At 44.5% G+C, this 20,615-nt stretch overlaps 1 protein-coding gene across 4 annotated transcripts in view; it reads right to left on the bottom strand.

The window, feature by feature from the left end:
* Positions 1-20,615, bottom strand: part of TTLL7 (tubulin tyrosine ligase like 7) — a 106,866-nt gene that overhangs the window by 40,213 nt on the left and 46,038 nt on the right. The gene's annotated exons all lie outside the window — the stretch shown is intronic.

The raw sequence follows: 20,615 nt of genomic DNA, 5'->3' as shown, positions 1-20,615 counted from the left end.
TCGAATAATGTTTTAGAAAGAAGCAGTAAAGATGATCTGCAAAACCTTTTATTTAAAGATGCACACTAAGTGACAGAAGATTAGTACAGACTTCATAATTATAAACAGCTACATTAAAAAAATTAAAGATTGGAAAATCATTTCCTCCTTCATTTATGCACCAAGTCCTGAAATCAGGCGGAGGGTTCTGGGTTTCCAATACAAAGCTGATGCCATCTCAGATGCCTGCTGAACTGCCTGCTTTAGGGGTTTGAGATGTCAAGGAAACACTTAATTCTAATCCCCTGACTTAGTAGGAAAATGAAGAAGGAAATGATTTTTTTTTTGTATTATTCATTTTATCAGTTTATAGTTGAATACCTGATCTCTTACTAGTCTAGGATATTGCACCTATTTCTTTTCATAAGTTTTGTTACTTTATGTATTTGAGGGCTAGTCTACACTGGCAGCGTTTAACATGGCCTGTATGGTCGTGGCAGAGAGCTCTCCCAGTGCTCTAAAAATACACCCAGGAGGGGTGTAGCTACCTGTGCTGGGAGCACAGCTCCCAGCACTTGTGCACTGTCTACACTGGGGCTTTACAGCGCTGAAACTTGCTGCACTCGGGGGTGTTTTCCACACCCCCGAGCGAGAAAGTTGCAGTGCTGTAAAGTGCCAGTGTAGACAACCCCTAAGATGCAAGAGGCCTGCTATAGTGATTTGTAAACAGACAGTTCAGATCTGCGGCTGACTGAAGTTTGGTGGCAGCAAAGGCAGGATGCCACGTTCTTCCTCCAGCCTGGCCACTACACTCAGCACCACTTTGCTGATGGCTGGGCTTCTTTTCAAGTTTTACTCCAGAAACTAATTTGGAAGCCGCTCTCAATTTAGCTTCTACACGTGAATGTAACATTTCAGAGGCCCTGCTGTTTGCCTCATGCTGTTGAGCACACAGAGGGGGAAAGGGGTGGAAACAGGAGTCTGAGGCTTGTTTTACACTAGTAACTTATGTCAATACAAGTACATCGATTATCCACACCCCTGAGCAACATAGTTATACCAAACTAACCCCCAGTGTAAACAGTATTGTCGAAGGAAGGACTTCTCCCATTGCCATAGCTACTGCCTCTCAGGGTGGTGGAGCACCTACACTAATGGGATAAGCTCTCCCATTGGCATAGATAGTGTCTTTACTAAGTACTAAAGCTGTACTGTAAGTATAGGCAAGCCCTGAGGAAGAAAACCTCCCTGCTTAAGTAGTACTTAAGCCTCTACCAATGAATTAACAGGCCTTTAGAACCCATGACTATATCTTTTCCAGGCTCCATCCAATAGCTGGCAAGAACAAACTAATACCAAGGTAGAGATTGCCAGGGAACCTAACCAGGCAGGGAAGTGGCTGAGCTCAGTTGGAATGAATTCTTCGCCAAGAGGGAACAGAGAAAGAGTTTGACAGACTCTGCATTTGGATGGATTGATGAGCCATTTGGCCACAAAAGCCCTTTTGGTCTACTTGAACAAACCCTCTAACTAAAACTTTTATCCTGTTTTTCCTTCACCTTTCTTCCACCTGCCTAATCTGTGCTGGTATCTGCTTCTATTAGCACTTTTCTTGGTGGGTCATTTATACAATAAATGTATTAGTGCTAATTTATAAATGGGTTCAACCCACAAAGATACTAGCCTTGTCATACTCCAGATTTCCTGGGGCAGACCATCACCAAAACAGATTTGAACAATCAACATCCAAGCTAGTTTATAGTCAGTTAGCACATGGGATAACACACAGAAGAGGAAAACTACTGGGTAAATAACAGATGTGTACACACACATTATTGCTTACAACAGTCCAGTATGTTGAGACATTGTGTAGATCAGGGGTCTCAAACACGTGGCCCATGGGCCACATGCAGCCTGCAGAGCCCCCCCCCTCCAAAGAACACCGTGCTCCCGCTCCTCCGCCTACCTCCCAGCACTTCCCACCACCGAACAGCTGTTTGGCAGCACTTAGGACTTTCCAGGAGGGAGGGGAGACGAGTGGGGACACAGCGTGCTCAGGGGAGGAGGTGGAGAAGAGCCGGGGCCGGGATTTGGGGAAGGGGTTGGAAGGGGCGGGGCCTCATGGACTAGATGAGCAGTCTGAAGTATGAAGTTCAGCATGGATGATTCTTTGTTGTGAGTAGTTGGGAAGAATGTTTGTTAAAAGTGGCAATGTATTTTGTATGAATAGTTACTTTAAAAAGTTCCTGCCATTACAGCTATGTTGATAGACTGTTAATGTAGATCATCAGTGTTACTGACCACATAATAAATATAAAACACCTGTAACTATTCCTTAAAACCCCTCTTTGCATTACTGTTCTTAAAAAGTTAATATAGTATGCTATTAAAAGTCAATGTATTACTCTTCATTTTTGACTATCCTTTTGTATCGTTCTATGAAAAGATTTCAGTGATGCGGCCCTACGGCCAATGTACTAGTACTCATGAGGCTCTCCTGGTGATTTGCGTTTGAGATCCCTGGTGTAGATTATATTTTTTTTATAATCTCACCATCCTTTCCCCTGAAGAACTTGTTTAATATTCATGATTTTTTAGTTGCTCTGAATTTTAAACAATTATTGAATTAATTATTTTATTCCAGTATGAGTTTGTAAATCCTCCAGCTGAAGTCCTCAAACTTTGTTCCTACAATTAAAAGTTGCACAAATGTTGCGCATACATTTGCGCAAGTCAGGCATACACAGTTAGATTGCAGTTTTATTGCCATGCTTTTTATGTAATTTTATACTTAGTGTTAAATTTGAAAGAATGGCACAATTGCCAAATCTGTAATTCTTAGCATAAATAGCTATAAACTTGTATAGCCTGCACATCTTGAAGCGACTATTCAAGTGAAATGGCTCATCAAGGAAAACTTAACTCACAATGGACCATAGAAGACGTCCATCCACAACTGATGGACTTTCATGTGAACGTTCTGTTTAGAACACGGGTAATGGCCTCTGCTATGACTAAGCAAAGCATGTATGGACATGTGACTTGCCCACGTGACTCCGAACCCCATCTTGCTACCTGTAATTTTACACAGACTAGAACAATGGATTTCCCTTCACTTGGCAGAAGATACAAGAGGCCCTGAAAGCATCTGCATTTTGCCTCTTTCTTGCTCAAACCTCTGGATTATGAATGTGTACTAACGGAGGAGTCTCAAACTCAATTTACCTTAGTAAATTGGCCAGTGCCAGTCCTCAAATCCTCCCAGTGGGGCAATAATGTCACTGAAGATGGGTTCAGAAAAGAAAAAACGTTTATAGTGTAGTTTTTATTTTGAATTTCTTAGAAATAATAAAACTGTCATACAACTTTATACAATTCTTTGCCTGCCAGAGAGTTTAGTGTTTTCCAGACACCTGGCAACACTTCAGTTGTGTCAGTTTGTTGATGTTTCGCCTCAGTGACTGAAAAGTTGAAACCTTCAGGATTGCAGCAAGGTGGCCATCAGATAGTTGTGTTCGGTATTTATATTCATTGTGGAAAAAAGTGACACTGCGTCCATGGCTGACTCTGCCCGGCAACTAATGATGCTGCCTCCATGGCTGAATCTCCGTCTCTCTCCCCCAGCCAATGGTAGCTGCGGGGGACAGCACCTGTTGCAGACATTGCTGGCAGTGTGTTTGCCTAGGTCTCTCCTCTGTGGGCCACAGTGGGGAGGTTCTTGGGCCCCTGCTGGCCTCCGGGCTGGGACTTTGAGACCTCTGTACTAAGGGGAGCATTCTAGCAAAGTGACTGAGGATCTTCCAATGATTTAGAAGCAACCAGAGACTTAACAAGACAGCAGTTTATTCATTCCATCACTGCTACAAGCCTGATCCAACAAATTTGCAATTGTTGTATGTATTTAATTCCTTTAACCAATTTTAACGCTCACCTTTTTCTTTCTGTATAAATAAACCTTTAGGTGTTAGATACTAAAGAACTAGCAACAGTGTTATTATTGACCTGGGTACATGGCTGGTCCTTTGGAATCAGAAGAACCTTTGTTTAATGAAATTGGTTTTAAATAACGAAATTATTAAGTCTAGAGTCTGGTTATTGAATCCAAGACTGGAATACCTAAGGAGGCTGCAGTTTGGACTTCCCATTAGCCAGTGTGGTGAGACAGAAGTTAACTTTTGTTGCTGGTTTGGTATGTCGCATGGAAGAATAACCACTAATTTTGTGGGGTGGGGGTGTCTACCCTTTTCCCCAGCAGCTTGTCCTGAATTTGGTATTCTCACTTATGACCTACGGGGCTTGGTGACAGCATCCTTGTCAAAAGATGCAACAGCAGACTCCTGCTCTCCTCTTCCTGGAGCCCATTACTGTGGAGCTGGCAGACGGTCAAAACATACAGCTCTCACAATGCTGAAGTCAGTGATGTCCCTTAGGGGAAAGCCCCATAGGCCAATATATCTACATACCATTTTGGATGAGTGGGAGCAGGCCTCCCAGCCCAGGTTGCCAGACTTGTGGTAGCAGGCCTGAGTTAGAGCTCTAAAAGTAGCTGTGTAGACAGCACTTTGAAGTTGAGGCTCAGGCTCTGTAGCCTAGGGAAGCGGGTGGGCTTCAGAGCCTGAACTCCAGTTCAAGTCTCAACTTCACTGCCCTGTCTTATGCAGCTATTTGTAGAGTGCTTGTGCGAGCCCTGCTATCCCAGGTCTGTCAATCCAGGCTGGGAGGCTCCTCCTGCACTCTCCAAAATGCTTTGTAGACTCACCCATCAAACTTAGAGCTTAAAACCTATGTAAAGTGCTTTGCAAATCTATAGAATTGATTAGAGAATGATATCCTTTTTATAGCAGGGATTTCAGGCTCCATTAAGTCCATAAGTTGGTATAAATATTTTAGACAGGACTTCGTTCTGTAATGTGTGCTGAACTTTCCCCAAATAATGGGTTGAGTTTAAAAGTCGTAAGAAAAAGACCAACCACCAAAAATATACTGTTATACTGTACTGGAAGGTGTTTGCAGCCACTGATGTACAGACAATCACAGACCTCATTAAAGCGGATGGGCATGTTAACCCCTCTTCTTTCAGTGGAAAGAGAGGGAGCAATTAAGCCACTTTCTGGTGTGACATAGCTGGAGATAATAGCAACTACCACCCAAGACCACTGGTCACATTGCAAAGCCTGAGCAGGGAAAGACACCATGTAGTTTGTGACTTTGTGGAGTTTCCCTGGGATTGGTTTAAATGTGGGGTTGGAGGGTGTGGGGTGGGGGAGAGTGTGAGTGAAAGCAAAGCTTTTGACATGGTCTCCCACAGTATTCTTGCCAGCAAGTTAAAGTAGCATGGGCTGGATGAATGGACTATAAGGTGGATAGAAAGCTGGCTAGATTGTTGGTCTCAACGGTATCATGTCTAGTTGGCAGCCGGTATCAAGTGGAGCGTCCCAAAGGTTGGTTTTGTTCAATATCTTCATTAATGATCTGGAGGATGGCGTGGATTGCACCCTCAGCAAGCTTTCAGATGACACTAAACTGGGAGGAGAGGTAGTTACACTGGAGAGTAGGGATAGGATACAGAGGGACTAGACAAATTAGAGGATTGGGCCAAAAGAAATCTGACGAGGTTCAACAAGGACAAGTGCAGAGTCCTGCACTTAGGACAGAAGAATCCCATGCACCTCTACAGACTAGGGACCGAATGGCTAGGCAGCAGTTCTGCAGAAAAGGACCTAGGGGTTACAGTGGATGAGAAGCTGGATATGTATCAGTGTGCCCTTTTTGCCAAGGCAGCCAATGGCATTTTGGGCTGTATAAGTAGGGCATTGCCAGCAGATTGAGGGACATGATCATTCCCCTCTATTAGACACTGGTGAGGCCTCATCGGGGTACTGTGTCCAGTTTTGGGCCCCACACTACAAGAAGGATGTGGAAAAAAATTGGAAAGCATCCTGTGGAGGGCAACAAAAATGATTAGGGGACTGGAACACATGACTTAGGAGGAGAGGCTGAGGGAACTGGGATTGTTTAGTCTGCAGAAAAGAAGAATGAGGGGGGGTATTTGATAGCTGCTTTCAACTACCTGAAAGGGAATTCCAAAGAGGATGGATCTAGACTGTTCTCAGTGGTAGCAGATGACAGAACGAGGAGTAATGGTCTCAAGTTGCAGTGGGGGAGGTTTAGGTTGGATGTTAGGAAAAACTCACTAGGACAGTGGTGAAGCATTGGAATGGGTTCCCTAGGGCAGTGGTGGAATCTCCTTCCTTAGAAGTTTTTAAGATCAGGCTTGACAAAGCCCTGGCTAGGATGATTTAGTTGGGGATTGGTCCTGGTTTGAGCAGGGGGTTGGACTAGATGACCTCCTGAGGTCTCTTCCAACTCTGATATTCTCGGATTCTATGAGTGGTTTTTTTTTTGTTTTTTTTTTGTTTTTGTTTTTGTTTTTTTTTTTTAAAGAGGAGAAAGCTAGCAAAACCAAAGAAATATTTGTGAGAAGTGTCCCTCAGAGGGAGCAAATAGAACAAACGGCCTGATTTTGGTACCAAAGAACAAACAACATCATATTCTCTTCCTATTAGACACAATCAGGCCAGTCCCCAAATATTGGTGGTGAACTGCTCAGGCCAAAGGAGCAACAATAATTCTAAATTAATTTTTAAAAAAAACCCCAAACATTCATCATATAATTGAAATGCTGACATTTCTCAGGCTGTTTCCAGAGGATTAAACTGAGTAATGGATTAGTGGCCTGCTGCATTCACCTAGCTCATCATTCATGCTCATGGTTTGTGCCTCTATTGCCATTGCTTCATTAACTATTATGGAGGTACTGAGCACAACATCACAGGTAAGTCTGCATTGAAAAGGACAGTTATGTTGACTGTCCTCCATGAATTTTAGAAGTGGAACAAAAATACTTCTTTCTCAAACTCACAACTCTTACTAAAGGACTCCTGATGAGATTGAAAAAACATTAAATGGATCAGTGAATATTTTAAGTTAGAGGCATTTAAAAATTGCCCATTTTTCAGATTTCATACTGGTTTTACAATAATTTTCTGGGGTGGGGGAAAAGGGTTTAAAATCCCTCTAGCTGAACATTGACAAGTTTACAAACCTCAAAATGCCCATATTTAGAGAGTTATTGATAACAGGCTGGTGATAAAATATATTTTATGCTCTTTGGTAATCATGCCTCATTATTCAGCATAACTGTTCTTATTTTGATCACAAGAAGCCCTTTATGGTTGGAAAATACATTTACTCCCATGAGCTAGTGGAATATGCATTTTATAGAAAAAGAACAAGATGCTGCAGCAGGGCCCTATGCTATCAGGCTCCTGGCTGGAGCCCAGCCATTTTCTCATATAAATGTGAGGTTTTTACCTTAATAGCAATGAGTTACAGCTGTAAAAAAGTTCAGATTTGACAGTACCTTAAGGGTTTTTTTTTTGTGGGTGTCCATATGTTCAATGTCTCAACTCTGCCTTTATGCTCCAAAAAAGCCATGTAAATTCCAGCATAAATAATGCATTACCCTGGGACTAAGTTTGTTTAAATCCATTCCTCAATAATAGAACACATTAAAATACAGGAAATCCCAAGTTAAGAGTTTTCCATAAACTCTGGAAACCATTTATGTTCCTTACACAATATATCAATTAATTATCTGTATTTTTAAAAAGCATAAATAAGAAATGAAAACCTGCAACAATGGATTCTAAAGTTTAGGATTTTGTGTTTCATTAGTACTTGTTTTTCACAAATTGGATGGAATTTACGCCAAGTTAATGCATTTTTATGTTGGAATATAAAGCAGAGGTTCTTTTGATATCACAAACTACAGAAGCCATGGGGAAATACAGCTTTCTGTTAATATTTTTGCTAAGCATGCATGAGTATGTTATACCTGCCCACTGCACAATTCTGCTGGGATTGTACTAGTTTTTCTGGGCTAACACAGAATACTTTGCATCACAGACCGCTCCCATACAGTGACAAAGTCTCAGCATCCATGTTTATTCACTTCCAATGGCTGGCTTCAGTATCACAGAAGCCCACTGGCAATGGCTGCAGTGCCCCTTTTAAGAGCTGAAGAGGAGAGAAGCAAAGCAACAGCCTAATTACCTCTTCCCTCCAATGGGACCAATTTCTAAGGCACCTTCCCATGAGTTTTCTTTCTGTCCAACAGCACCCCAGAAGAGCTGTACAGGAGCAATGAGAGCCTGGTCCTGCCCATCTTCTCAGATTAGCAGCACAAGGGAGGAAGAACCAACAGGTAACAGTAAACATCATAATCCTGTTCGGGGTGTTGCTGTGTGCAAAGGGCTAGGTGAGGGGCCAACATACTGCTCTTCCACTTGCCCACTCACCTGGACATGGCAGGAAAGCTTGCTGGCCTGTGCTTCAGTGAAGAGCAAACCCAACCATCCGTTTCACAGTGTAATAGCAACATGCTGAAGTATGGATTGGCATGGTTCTCTGCATGTGTATTTTAAAACATGCTTTCTTGATTGAAAGAAATCAAATATTTGAGGTTTTTATATTTTCAGGGGGAGAAAGCCTTATGGTCCCCCTTTGAAGTATTTCCTTAATGTAACCATCTCCCCCCAGAAATGCTTGCTCCCTAGTGTTACTTGCTAAGAAGTTCCAAACTCAACCTACAAACTGCTTTGTACCTTTAAATCTCCCTTAACTTCTGTGGAAGTTGAGAGCAATCTGCATATTGCAGGGAGCAGTCAAGTACCCTACAAGATCACTCTTCAAATGCTCTCTCAAACGTTGGAGTGTAATATATGGCAACAGACAAAGCTGATGTACAGTTCATGCCCAAAAGAGAATTTTCTTTCTCAATTATACCGGTATATCAATATATCATGAAGTATATTGTAATATTTATCCTTTTCTGCAAAAGGGATTGGTTCAAATACATCAGAGAGAGAATCTGAAAAAGATGTTCCTAATTGTCATCCTCTAGGTGGCGCAATGTGGTTTGCTTTAAAGCAGTCTGAAGGAGTCAGCACTCTTCCACATGCAATTTTTGTGAATTTTGCAAAGGTCACATTAGTCAAGTTTAGACAGGAGGCTGTGATTTCTGTTTATTTTTAGAATAATGAATGCTGGGAAGATATTCCTGATTAGACATTGGTGCTCACGAATATTTCTAATAACTAATGGGGGATGAAATGGAGACGATCTTAGTGTATCGCTTAATTTGAGTTTTGTAGGTTTAAAGATCCTTTTAAAGTTACATTTAAAACAGTGTTCATGACTGAATCTATGTTTATCTTCATGCAGACCTAACCAGAAATGAAGGTATATTTGTCTATTTTCACAGAAGTGAACCAACGGAGAAATAGCATGTTTTCATGAAACAGAACTAGACAAGCCATGAATAAGGGGACTCAGAAAATCTGCATTCTATTCCTGGCTCTGCCACTGACCAGCTGTGGGACCCTAGACAAATCACCTCTTTCCCCTTATACCTTTTATCTGTCTTGTCTACCAGGGGTTCTCAAACTTCATTGCACCGTGACTCCCTTCTGACAATAAAAATTACTTCACGACCCCTGGAGGGGGGACCAAAGCCTGCCTGATCCTTACTGCCCTGGGTGTGGGGGGCCCCCAAACCTGAAGCTCAAGGGCTTCCGCCCCAGCAGGGGGCCTGTAACATGAGCCACGCTGCCCAGGGCTGAAGCCCTCGGGCTCCGGCTTCGGCCCTGGGCAGTGGGGCTTGGGCTTCAGCCCTGGGCCCGAGCAAGTCTAAGCCAGCCCTGGCGACCACATTCAAAGTGGGTCACAACCCAGTTTGACACACTGTTTGAGAACTGCTGCTTAGACTGTAAAGATCCTCAAAGGCCTTTAGGCACTAACACCCATTGACTTCAATAGGAGTTCGGTGTCTAATACCTTTGAAGATCTGGCCTAAGTTCTCAGGGGCCAGGAATGTCTCCTACTGTATTTACGAACAGTGCCTAGCACAATGGGCCCCCAATATCGCTTGGGATCTCCAAATGCAACTGTAATACAACTAAATAATCACTACCATACATGGCATATGGCTAGAATATATTTCTGATTGTACATCAGCTGTATCCTTTCTGCCTTGTGTATCTCTCTACTGTTGAGAATACTGCTTTTTTATTTTAAGAGCCAAGTGTATTTTGTTACTTAAAAGAATTAAGTTAAGCAAAGCAGTTCTTAATAAGTATTTTGCTGGACCATACAGAGTATCTTCATCTATCAGTGCCCAAGATTTTCTACAATACTTGCATACCTTTTGTCATTTGTTTCTGTTTAACCATTTGAAGTATAATTCTACTTTGAAAAGTCACTATACAAAAGTGGCACCTTGTTACTTACAGGTCTGCGCTCAGACTCCAATTCAGCAAGTTACTTAAGCATGTGCCTAGCTTTAAGAACATGAGTAATCCCCCAGATTTAGATGCTTAAAGTTAAGCACATTTTAAGCACCTTGCTGAACTACGGTCCCTGTGTATTAAGGATCTGACTTGGTAACTTTTTAGTCATTAAAGTTTATTACTTTTCACTCCCATTAGCTCTGCAGAGCCATTACAGCTGAGAAAAGATTAGAAGGAATAGAATCCATCTACTACATCTTCAACAGAATTGTTCAATGAATTCTTATCAGTTACCCATCCAAATCTCCTGACAGCAATAGAGTTGCAAAATCTTTATTAAGAGCATAATTTGAAGGTAATGAAGGAAAGGCATCCCTATGCCAGCATTAGCAAGAGTGCAGGGTACTTAGGGGCTCACCTTTGGCACAGATTAAGCTTAGGTCAGGGCTGCCTTAAGATGTGCTCTAACTATAGACCATTGTGGAGGTGCAGAATCCCAGAGACTACACCACTCCTTCATGCCAATCAGAAGGCCCTCTGTGATAGGAGAACCAGAAATCCTAGGAACCTATGCAGCTGCTTTGTAGCCCCTTTTTTCTGTTGCAGCTGGCTGCAGGGCAAACATGAATTGGACCCACTAGGGCAGCATAAGTGTAACTAAGGGCAAGATTTAAAGATGAGCTGGAAGATGACCCAGCTTATTCCTCCAACCCCAAAGATCAGTTGGCAGGGCTCACAAAAACCAAAAACCTCTAGCCTTATAAATTCAGCACACTGCATATGGAAATCACTGAGGCACAAAACACTTGGATCCCCATTATGCCACTTCAGCCACTTTTCGGAAGAGAACTGCTTGCTCTGTTCCTTATTTGAAATGAAGGTAATGAATAGCATGAGGTGAATTGAGCTCCCATAATTCAACTATTTGCCTTTCCAGGGCACCAAAGAGGAAACTAAGTGCATAAAAAGTTACTAACCTGTTCTGTAAACTTGTTCAAGGTGTGTTGCACATATCCAGTCCACTTCAGGTGTGAGCATGTTTCCAGTGGGTCATAGTCTGAGATTTTTCTCTTAGCGGTACCCATCAGGGCAGCACATCCTCCCTCAGCTACTTTCTCCTCCTGCATGGTGATGTGAAGAGCATGGCCACTCCAGACCCACCTCAATTCCTTCTTACCTGACAGACTAACTGTAATGCATCCTATAGACCATTGCGGTGGGTGCAGAATCCCAGAGGCTAGGAGGAGAAGGAAGTTGGGTCATGGCATGGATGTGCACAACACAACTTGAACAACAGGTACAGAACAGGCTAGTAAACATTTTTTCCTTCTTTGAAGGACTGCACAGTGTCACAGGGCTGTCCCTTTAAGGGAGTCAGTACCCAGCCTGCCTGTGACAGACTGTACTGAAGGGAATGAGCCAACCCAGATCCACCAGGGGATAATTAACTGCTTAAGTAGATGGAAGGCTGTTAATTAAAGTAACACACCTCAGTCTAATAGGTCTAAAGGGCTGGAGAGCTCAGTTAAAGGAAAGCTCCAGAGGAGGGGAGTTCCTATGGAGCCTGAACTAGGCAAAAAGTTCTCCACGGCAGGAGTCCTGGGAGAGACCCTAAACAATCAAGGAAAAAACTGCAGAAGCTCCCTGGGCTGTGGAGAAACCAGAGGCCTTATAGCAGAAGCAGCTGCTGCTGGAACCTAGAAACGTTTGCTTTGGGACTTACGAGTTTTATCTGGCCTCTGAGGTAGGAGCCTTTAAATGCCTGTAGAAGAGGCTGTATTAAAGGGAGATATACTCCTGCAGTGTGTGGCTTCTCCTTGACCAGGTTGTTTAAGTGACCTCATTACCACCTCATTAAGGAGGGGCAACTGAGGCAGGCCACTGCAGAGCCACACTCAGCTACAAGGAGTGCTCAGGAGGAGACAGTGTACGTTCCATACATATGTCCATGCTACTTCAGGTGACTCACAAGCAGTTCAAGCCAGGGGCTCAGGAAAGGGTGAGGATATGGAAGGAAGAGCATGCCCCATTGGTTATGGCATTGGACCACAACTGCTCCAAGCACCCATGTCTCTGGAAATCTGCTGAGTACCAGTAATAGAATTCCCTCAATGGGAAGGACGGTACTGACATCTATTCTGGGAGAAAGGGGCATAAAAACCAACCTTAGACTCTGGGAGGACCCTGAGTTGCCTGACCACAGTGGTGCTGTGCCAGGCAGTGCTGAAGTCCAGGGACATCTCTCTGGAGATGTTAGGGTGACCAGACAGCAAGTGTAAAAATTGGGATGGGGGGGCGGTAACAGGCACCTATGTAAGACAAATGAATGCTGGGAAGATATGTAGGGATGGTCCCCAAATACTGGGACCCTCCCTACAAAATGGGGACATCTGGTCACCCTAGGAGATGTTGGCACCAGGATCAGCACGCTGGGTTTACCCCTGCACTTCACCAGAGAGAAAGCACTGGACACACCAAAGATCTAGCTCCTCCCCCAGTACCAAGGGCTGATCTTGTCTTTGAGGTAAGTTCAAGTATCGGTCTGAGGATCCAGGCTTGTCTCCCTGATCATCAGAGTCTGGCACTGAGAGGCAGAGTAGGTGCTGTGCTGCTCCATAGGCCTCCAGCATTGTTGGTATGGGGTGATTTTTTTTGGTGCTGCTGTTGCCTTAAAGGAGTTGGCACCATAGCAGACATCAGTCTCACCAGGCCAGGCACCAGTGCCATAATAGATGACCCTTGATGAGAAGTCAGTACCAAGGAGTGTCTCTTCCCGGAGGATGCTCTACCCGGTCCTTCTTATTTTTGTTTACTGGTGGACAGTACCAGGGATCTTGATCTTTGAGCAGACATGTAAGCAGAGTCAGGATGGGCTCCACCCTGACATCTGGTGGTGAGGTGTGGCAAGTAGTGGAAAAGAACTTCAGGGGCTGATCTCAATTTGCATAGGCACACCCACCCCGCCTAGAATGAGGCCATAACTGCCCAAATGGTCACTTTGGCTGTTGTGGGATCCCCAGTGTCTTTGTTATTGGGGCGGGAAGAGTAAATTGTTATTACCCTGATTATGGGAACTGTGCTTGGAACTGTACTTGGCCTTTTGTTATGATGGAGGGACTCACCATCAACTGAGTAGCACTCGCTAGGCAAGGGACATGGGTTCCAAAACTCTGTGAAGGGAGAGAGACTTGAGACAGGTATTAGTACCTGGTGGTGTGGGCCCCTTTGTGAGGGCCTGAAGCACCAATTGCACCTCTGTCTCTCTCCACTGTGGAATGTCAGAGCTAATTTTGGGTCTATTAAGAGTCTTGCTACAGGTACTGTGCTGCATTCACTTTGGCCTTATGGTGCACCAGCACTAAGGCCCCCACTACTATGAGCTGAAATCACTAAGAGCTGTGTCAAGTAGTGGGGAGCCGGAAGATCTAGAGTGCAGTGGTGCTGTTTGTGAGACGGCGAGCTGTGCAGAGCGGAGCCGTTCGCGAGACGGCTAGCTGAGCAGAGCTGTTCGTGGGACGGCTAACTGTGCAGAGTGGAGCCGTTCGTGAGACAGCGGTGTGTTCGCGAGACGGCGAGCTAAGCAGAGCTGTTCGTGGGACGGCGAGCTGTGCAGAGTGGAGCCGTTCGTGAGACAGCGGTGTGATCGTGAGACGGCGAGCTGAGCCGAGCTGTTCGTGAGACGGCGAGCTGTGCCGAGCTGAGCCGGTCGTGGTGGAGCGGAGCCGTTCGTGAGACAGCGAGCTGAGCCGAGCTGTTCGTGAGACAGCGAGCTGTGCCGAGCGGAGCCGGTCGTGGTGGAGCGGAGCCGGTCGTGAGACGGCAAGCTGTGCAGAGTGGAGCCGGTCGTGGTGGAGCGGAGCCGTTCGTGAGACAGCGTAGCAGAGCAGAGCCCTGTGGGCAGTCAGCTTCAGGACACGTAAGGTACCCCTTACCTCTTTCCCCCACACACAGGCACATTTTAGCCAGACTGGGGAGTAACACTCTGCAGATGAACTTTTGAACTCTGGGGCTGGACTTTTTGGATTTTGGGTGATTTGAGGATTGCTGGACTCAAGAGACATTTGGGTTCTGGGACTCAAGAACCCGAGGGAAAGGGTGTGGCCCAATTTTCTGGGGTGGGTCTTTGCTCATGGTTTGGTTAATGAACACTAGTTGTGGTGTTTTCCCAATTTAATGCTGATGTCGTTTACCTCATGGTATTAAAGATTCTCTACTACACCGAGACTCCGTGCTTGCGAGAGGGGAAGTATTGCCTCTTTGAGGTGCCCAGGGGGTGTGTAAGATTTTCCCAGGTCACTGGGTGGGGGCTCGAGCCAGTTTTGTATTTGCTTTGATGAGAGGGAACCCCTGTGTACTGAACCCGGCCCTTGCTGCTATCAACTTGGCCTGGCAGAAGGGTTACAGACACAAAGATTCAGCTCCTTCCATAAATGATCTGATCTTCTGTGCTTCTTTCTTGGCCCCAGAGAAGGGGATCAGTGCTGACATTCAGAAGCAATGTTCCAAAAGGCACTCCTCACCAATGCCAAAGTACACAGTGCCTGCCCCGAGAGGGAAGGCTTAGATAACTGATCGTAGGTGGTAAAAAGGAACCAAGGTGGGGGTTGGGGAGGCTACGTGATTTCTACCATCATGAAGCAGCGGTGGCTGAAGTACAGCCCTAATGGGTAAAGGGGAAAGTCTCAGATTCTTATGCACTAGGCATGGAAGGGACATGTGCAGTCTCTTGAAGAGGAACTCATTTTTCCATTTCAAAACAATCACAGAAATGCCGGACCATCCAGAATTTCCACAGGTATTTACGGTCCTCTTCTTCAGACAGTCTTCCAACAGTTTGCTTTTAAAAGCATACCTAAATTTTCTAGGTCTTTTAGAGATTGTATTTTCTACCTTTTGGTACATGTAAAGAATGTTGATGCTTCATTTCATAGTAGATTGAGTTCTCTTTTTTTTAAGAGAGCACTAGTGAACCTAAAACCCACTCTGTTTTGGTTCATAGGCCCTCAGGATTAGAACAAAGCCAGAAACAATCCTCTGCTCAGTATGCATTGTTAAGACAGCAGGATATTCACATTTACAACACACTTGCCCTCTGAAGTGGAGTGCCTCAGAGAGAGTGGGATTTATATGAATGTCAGTATCTTGCCTACTCTCAAAACAGAAAGACACCAGAAAGCCCAGCATGATATGCATGGATAACAATTACCATTGAGACGACATCTAAACTTGGCTCCTGGAGTGCAATTCCCTAACTTGCATAGACAAACTTGTGCTAACTCTCATTGAGCTAGCATACTAAAAATAGTAGTGTAGCCATGGTAGCACAGGCAGCTGTAAGCAGTAGCATGGGCTAGCTGCCCCAAATACAGCCCACCTGGATCCGATGTGTACATACTCAGGGCAACTAGCCCATGCTGCTGCTCTCCATGCTAATGAGGCTACACTATTTTTAGCATGCTAGCTCAATGAGAGCTAGCTCAAGCATGCCTAGGCAAGCCGGAAATCACACCCCTAGCTCCAAGTGTAGATGTAGCCTCAGAAACCACGGATTTGAGTTTGTTTTTGTAAGCTTGCACAGCATTAACTTCGCTATTTAAATCTATGTTTTAGGGCACCTATTTGAATAATCAAAGATAATTTTGCAGGGCTGACTATTGAAAAATCCAGAGTCAATGGTTCAGAGATGAGGTTGTAAGAAGAATCTCAGTCCCAAACACCTTAATTCCTCCTGCTCACTGGATCCCTCTGGCAGGCTTGGGAGCCATGTGGAAAGCAGAAGTACATCAGCACCACGGGACCTATGTCATCCCCAAAAGGGAGATCCAGAGAGCGTCCTGGGGACTGGCAACATAGGAGCCCTGTCAGAGCCAAGACTGTAGATCTGCCCCCATATTCCCTGAATTTGGGTTAATGTTTCCTCTTTCCTAGTAACACCCCTGGGACTGCCATCACAAAGGCCCTGTCCTACTCTCTGCTTCCTCAAAACCTTATGCTTGATGCCAGAGGAGAAGCAAGCTGAGGTGTCCCCAAATGTTTGGCCCAATCAAGACCAGCAGTGAAAGGGGCATACAGAGACAGGTCTCCCCAAGACAGAAACGATCACAATAGTTTTCTTGTAATAATGTGTGCAGCTGCCTTTGTAAAATAAACCGCATGAGCCAAGGAAACATGTAGAGGCCGCATCCCTCATCACAATGCCATCTTGGCAGCACTCCCAATACACTGGGAAATCTCATGGACTTGCAATGTTTGTGCTTGTCCCCAGTGCTACAGTGTGATTCGCTCCTTTTAAGGAGTTCTTGGCAGGAGGGAAATGGGTGGAAAGGGACAAGAGTGGGAATCTGGAGAAGGAACCAAAATTATTATAGAAGGATAAAGGCAGCAGTAGATGTTGACCTGAGAGTACCGCAAGCAAACAGCTGAACAAGCAGAGTGAGTGTTCACAAAGGAGGTGTGGATGTGAAGTATGATGTTTGTATCTACTGCAAAGAGTGAACCTACATTAAATTAGTTCAAGGTGTCTGGCAAACAAGATTTAAGGTTAGTCATGTCTCTTTCCTCTAGCAAAATGGGAAAGAACTGAAACTAAATATGAAAATATAATAAAATAAAGAGTATACGACTCCCCATGCCCATATGTAATACTGCTCCAATAATCCCAGCACCATGGCAGTGTTTCCTAATACCACCTGTAATAGAGCCAGACTCACCCGGCGGTGCCTCCTGCTGGTTTGTCCTCAGGAATTAGCTTTTCAGCCTCTGGAGCACCCTCTGCCATCTGCTGATCCGCCTTACCTCCAGCCCCAGTGCCTCCTCCCACTGGGGTGCTGCCCCCTAGCAGTAAACCCCCAACAATCCCTGATGGTCTTCCCTCCCCAGGGAACCCCCACCCACTACCCCCACCTCACCTCAGTCTTGGCTACTGCCAGTCATCGCTTAGCCCCGTTCCCCAAGGCAGACTGCAGTGTATCAGCCACTCATCACAGACAAGAGGGTTTGGACCTGTTGCCTCTGTCTACCTGTGGGCTGCCCCCTTGCAACTCCAGTACCTAATAGGCCCTAATCTAGGCCTCACAGCCTGGGGGTTTCCAGGCCAGAGCTCCCCTGCTCCCAAGGCCTTTCCCCCTCAGCCCGCTCCAATCTCGGTATTCACTCATGTCCCTGCAACCAGCCCCTTCCCTCTCTGAATGCAGAGAAACTCTAAGCTTCAGCTTAGCAGCTCCTTTATAGGCCCAGCTGCGGCCTGATTGGGGAAATGGCCGCAGCTGGGCCATGCCCCAATCAGCCTAACTTTTCTTGCCCTCAGCTCTGGCTCTCTCCCAGGGCTGGCTTTGAAGCCCCACCAGGCAGGAGCAGGTAACCACCTCGCCAGACACCCCATATGCACACACCCCACACACAGAACCCAGGAGCAGTGTGATTCTAGCCTTACAACTATTATCATGGGTGGCAGCCTCCAGAACCCTCATCTTCACATTCTCCTGCATTTGATAGCAGGCTAGGATGATGGAAATTGCATATATGTTACTAGTGCTTAGGAGCTGGTGACTTGTATGAACATAGACATTTCCATTTCTAAAATGCAGATACAGCATTGTATGTCATGTGCTGTTTCTGGTCAAGGCATCAATGCCAGCAAATTAGTCTCTCTACAGGGAAGAGGGGGAAGGAACATGTGTTTTCCTAATTAAAGTTATGCCAAACCCTTGTGAGAAATATGCCTGCTAAACTACTCAATGATAGTCAATGGTTGGAGAATAAGGCTATAATTTGGCATATTAATTATGGGTGTTTTGCTCATCAATACCATCATCATCGTGTTTTACTGTCAGTAGACAAACTTTTAAAAAATGCTTTGGTTTTTCCTCAAGCTATACAAGCACTGCAAGCAGTTGCCATAATGACATCACCCAGTTTGTTTGAAAAAGACAAAGCCCCAAACATGCATTAACAGTGAATTTAAAAAGAGTCCACTAAAAGGAAAACAAAAACACACACACACACACATACCTGCTTCTGAGACTTGTTACCTACTATTTTTACAAGTAACACTTATTGCAGAAGAGAGATTAGAGGAAGAAACTAAGTTTGTTCACTTGACAGCACTGTGCATATAGTCAGTTTCACTGTTTCCCCACTTTAGTCAGTCAAACAGCTTCATCTGTTGTTTCTGTGGGTCTTTCATGAAGGGAAGGGGAAAATGTGTGTTTCAGAAATAGGTAATTGTGGTTGTAAATTCATAAAATATTGGCAAGGCCACAGACAGTACCGTACCAGCAACAAATTTTGACTGGGTGTAAACAGATTAGGGTTCAAGATTAGAAATAATCCATTTGTAAACCTAAACGGTGTCTATACTACACGTGCTACAGCAGCATAGCTGCTGCTACACCGCTGCAGTACAGACACTTGCTACAGCACCGGAAGGGGTTTTTCCACCACTGTAATGAATCCTCCCCTGACAGGCGGTAGCTTGGCCAGTGAAAAACTTCTTCCATCGACCTAGCAGTGTCCAGACAGGGGCTTAGATAGGCTTAATTACATTTTGCATAGATGTAAATTTTTCATATTCTTGAGCAACATAGCTAGGTTGACCTAAATTTTAGGTATAGACCAAGCGCCACTAATAAAGTGTCTTACTAATCCACACTGTGGAGTGAAAAATTGTTTTCATGCTGGTGCCTACATTCTGTCTCTATGCTTCCCAGTTACGCTCATTACAGTTACTTTGTTCAAGCAGCAATTGATTTGTGTATGCCCAAATAGTGAATCAAGTAGTTAGTAACAATGTGTGTGCAAGGGATTCTTGCTTTGGTGTTTGCCTTGTGGGTTACCAAAGACATCTAAAGTTCTGTTCAGTATGACTCCTTTTTTCCATCCGCAGAACTGGAAGTGCTAATAGCCTAAAGCTGCATTATGTACTTCAAAGAAGTTTGTCAAACAAAAGTTGCAAAGAGTGATAGAAAAGCTGTGTAGAGTTAAAGTATCTTTTAAAGTCAAACAAAATGTTAAGTGAACTGGCGTTGGTCTGGAAAATGCATCACTTCTGTGTCAAATAGTTTGTTAAAAACTGATACAGAATAAAAGATTACAAGTCAAAAATTAAAAAAAATTCCTGCTGCATCTGGTGGGCAGGGTGGGCATCTTCTTTTCTGAACTGACAAGCTGAAGCCATATCTTGGGGAAAAGGTTCATTCACTAAAGGGCTTGATCCTGCAAGGCGCCAAGCATTATGGCATGATCTAGCAAAACACTTAAACAAGGGTTTAGTTTTAAGTACTTGAATAGTTCTACTGAAATCAATGGGATTACTCACATGCTTGAAGTTAGCATATGCTTACACACTTTGCTGGATCATGTCAGAGTGCTCAGCACCTGGTAGGATCAAGTCCAAAAGCTGTAAATGCCATCTCCAAAATAATGGATTCATGGCGTTATATTGTATGTTAAAAGTGACAAGCTTGTTCTCTATCTTAACTGAGAAAAGATGACAATATTTTGTCAAAATAAAAAGCTAGTTTCTAAACTAGAAATGGAAAATAAATCTTTCCAAAGCAATTTATAGGTCTCCTCCTCCACAGACTAACTCTAATGTTTAAAATGCTGAGATATGTCAATTGGTTTTTGAGGAGAAGGTGCAAAAGCCTTGAGGATGTTCTTCACATCACCCTATGGAAGGCAGTATCTTCATCTCCGCCTGAATTCATTCACAGCCACCATCCTTCCAGCTAGGGAGGACTGCACTGGACGCCATTCAGACTTATCAAATACTTGTACTTAACTGGCCAGAATGTAATTAATTAATGGAGGGCTGATTCTGCCACCTTTACTCACATTGAGCAGTTGCCCTGAAGCCAATGGAACTGCTCAAAGAGGAAAACAGTACTCCATTTGAGTGAGGGTGGTTCTCAGACTGGCATGTGTTCAGGAAGCCAGGGTTACACCTTTCTTCTCACAAAAAGTTGTATGTGAACTTTAAAGTGGTCAGGACCTCAGTTTTACAACGCTTGTGAAATACAACATCTGCAGCAAAACAATATCCTTCCCTTACCCCAAACTTCCCAACCTCAGGATCATTCAAGGGCACCGATTCAGTAATAGCCCAGACTACATGCCACAGTAAAAAGCAAGCTGCATCCATGCTGCAGTGTGTAGCTACATGTGTCAGGTAAAGGCTCTGGCAGCGGGAAGTAAGTGGAGAAAGGCTGAGTCTGAGCATTCTTTCCCTGCTGCTCCCCTCTCCACTGTCAGAGTCTTTTCCTGTGACAGGGAAAGGCTCCAACAGCA

This window comes from Natator depressus, chromosome 8, assembly GCF_965152275.1.
Source record: "Natator depressus isolate rNatDep1 chromosome 8, rNatDep2.hap1, whole genome shotgun sequence".
NCBI lineage: Eukaryota > Metazoa > Chordata > Testudines > Cheloniidae > Natator > Natator depressus.
The sequence above is the reverse complement of the archived record's forward strand: the minus strand, read 5'-3'. Positions and strand labels throughout refer to the sequence as shown.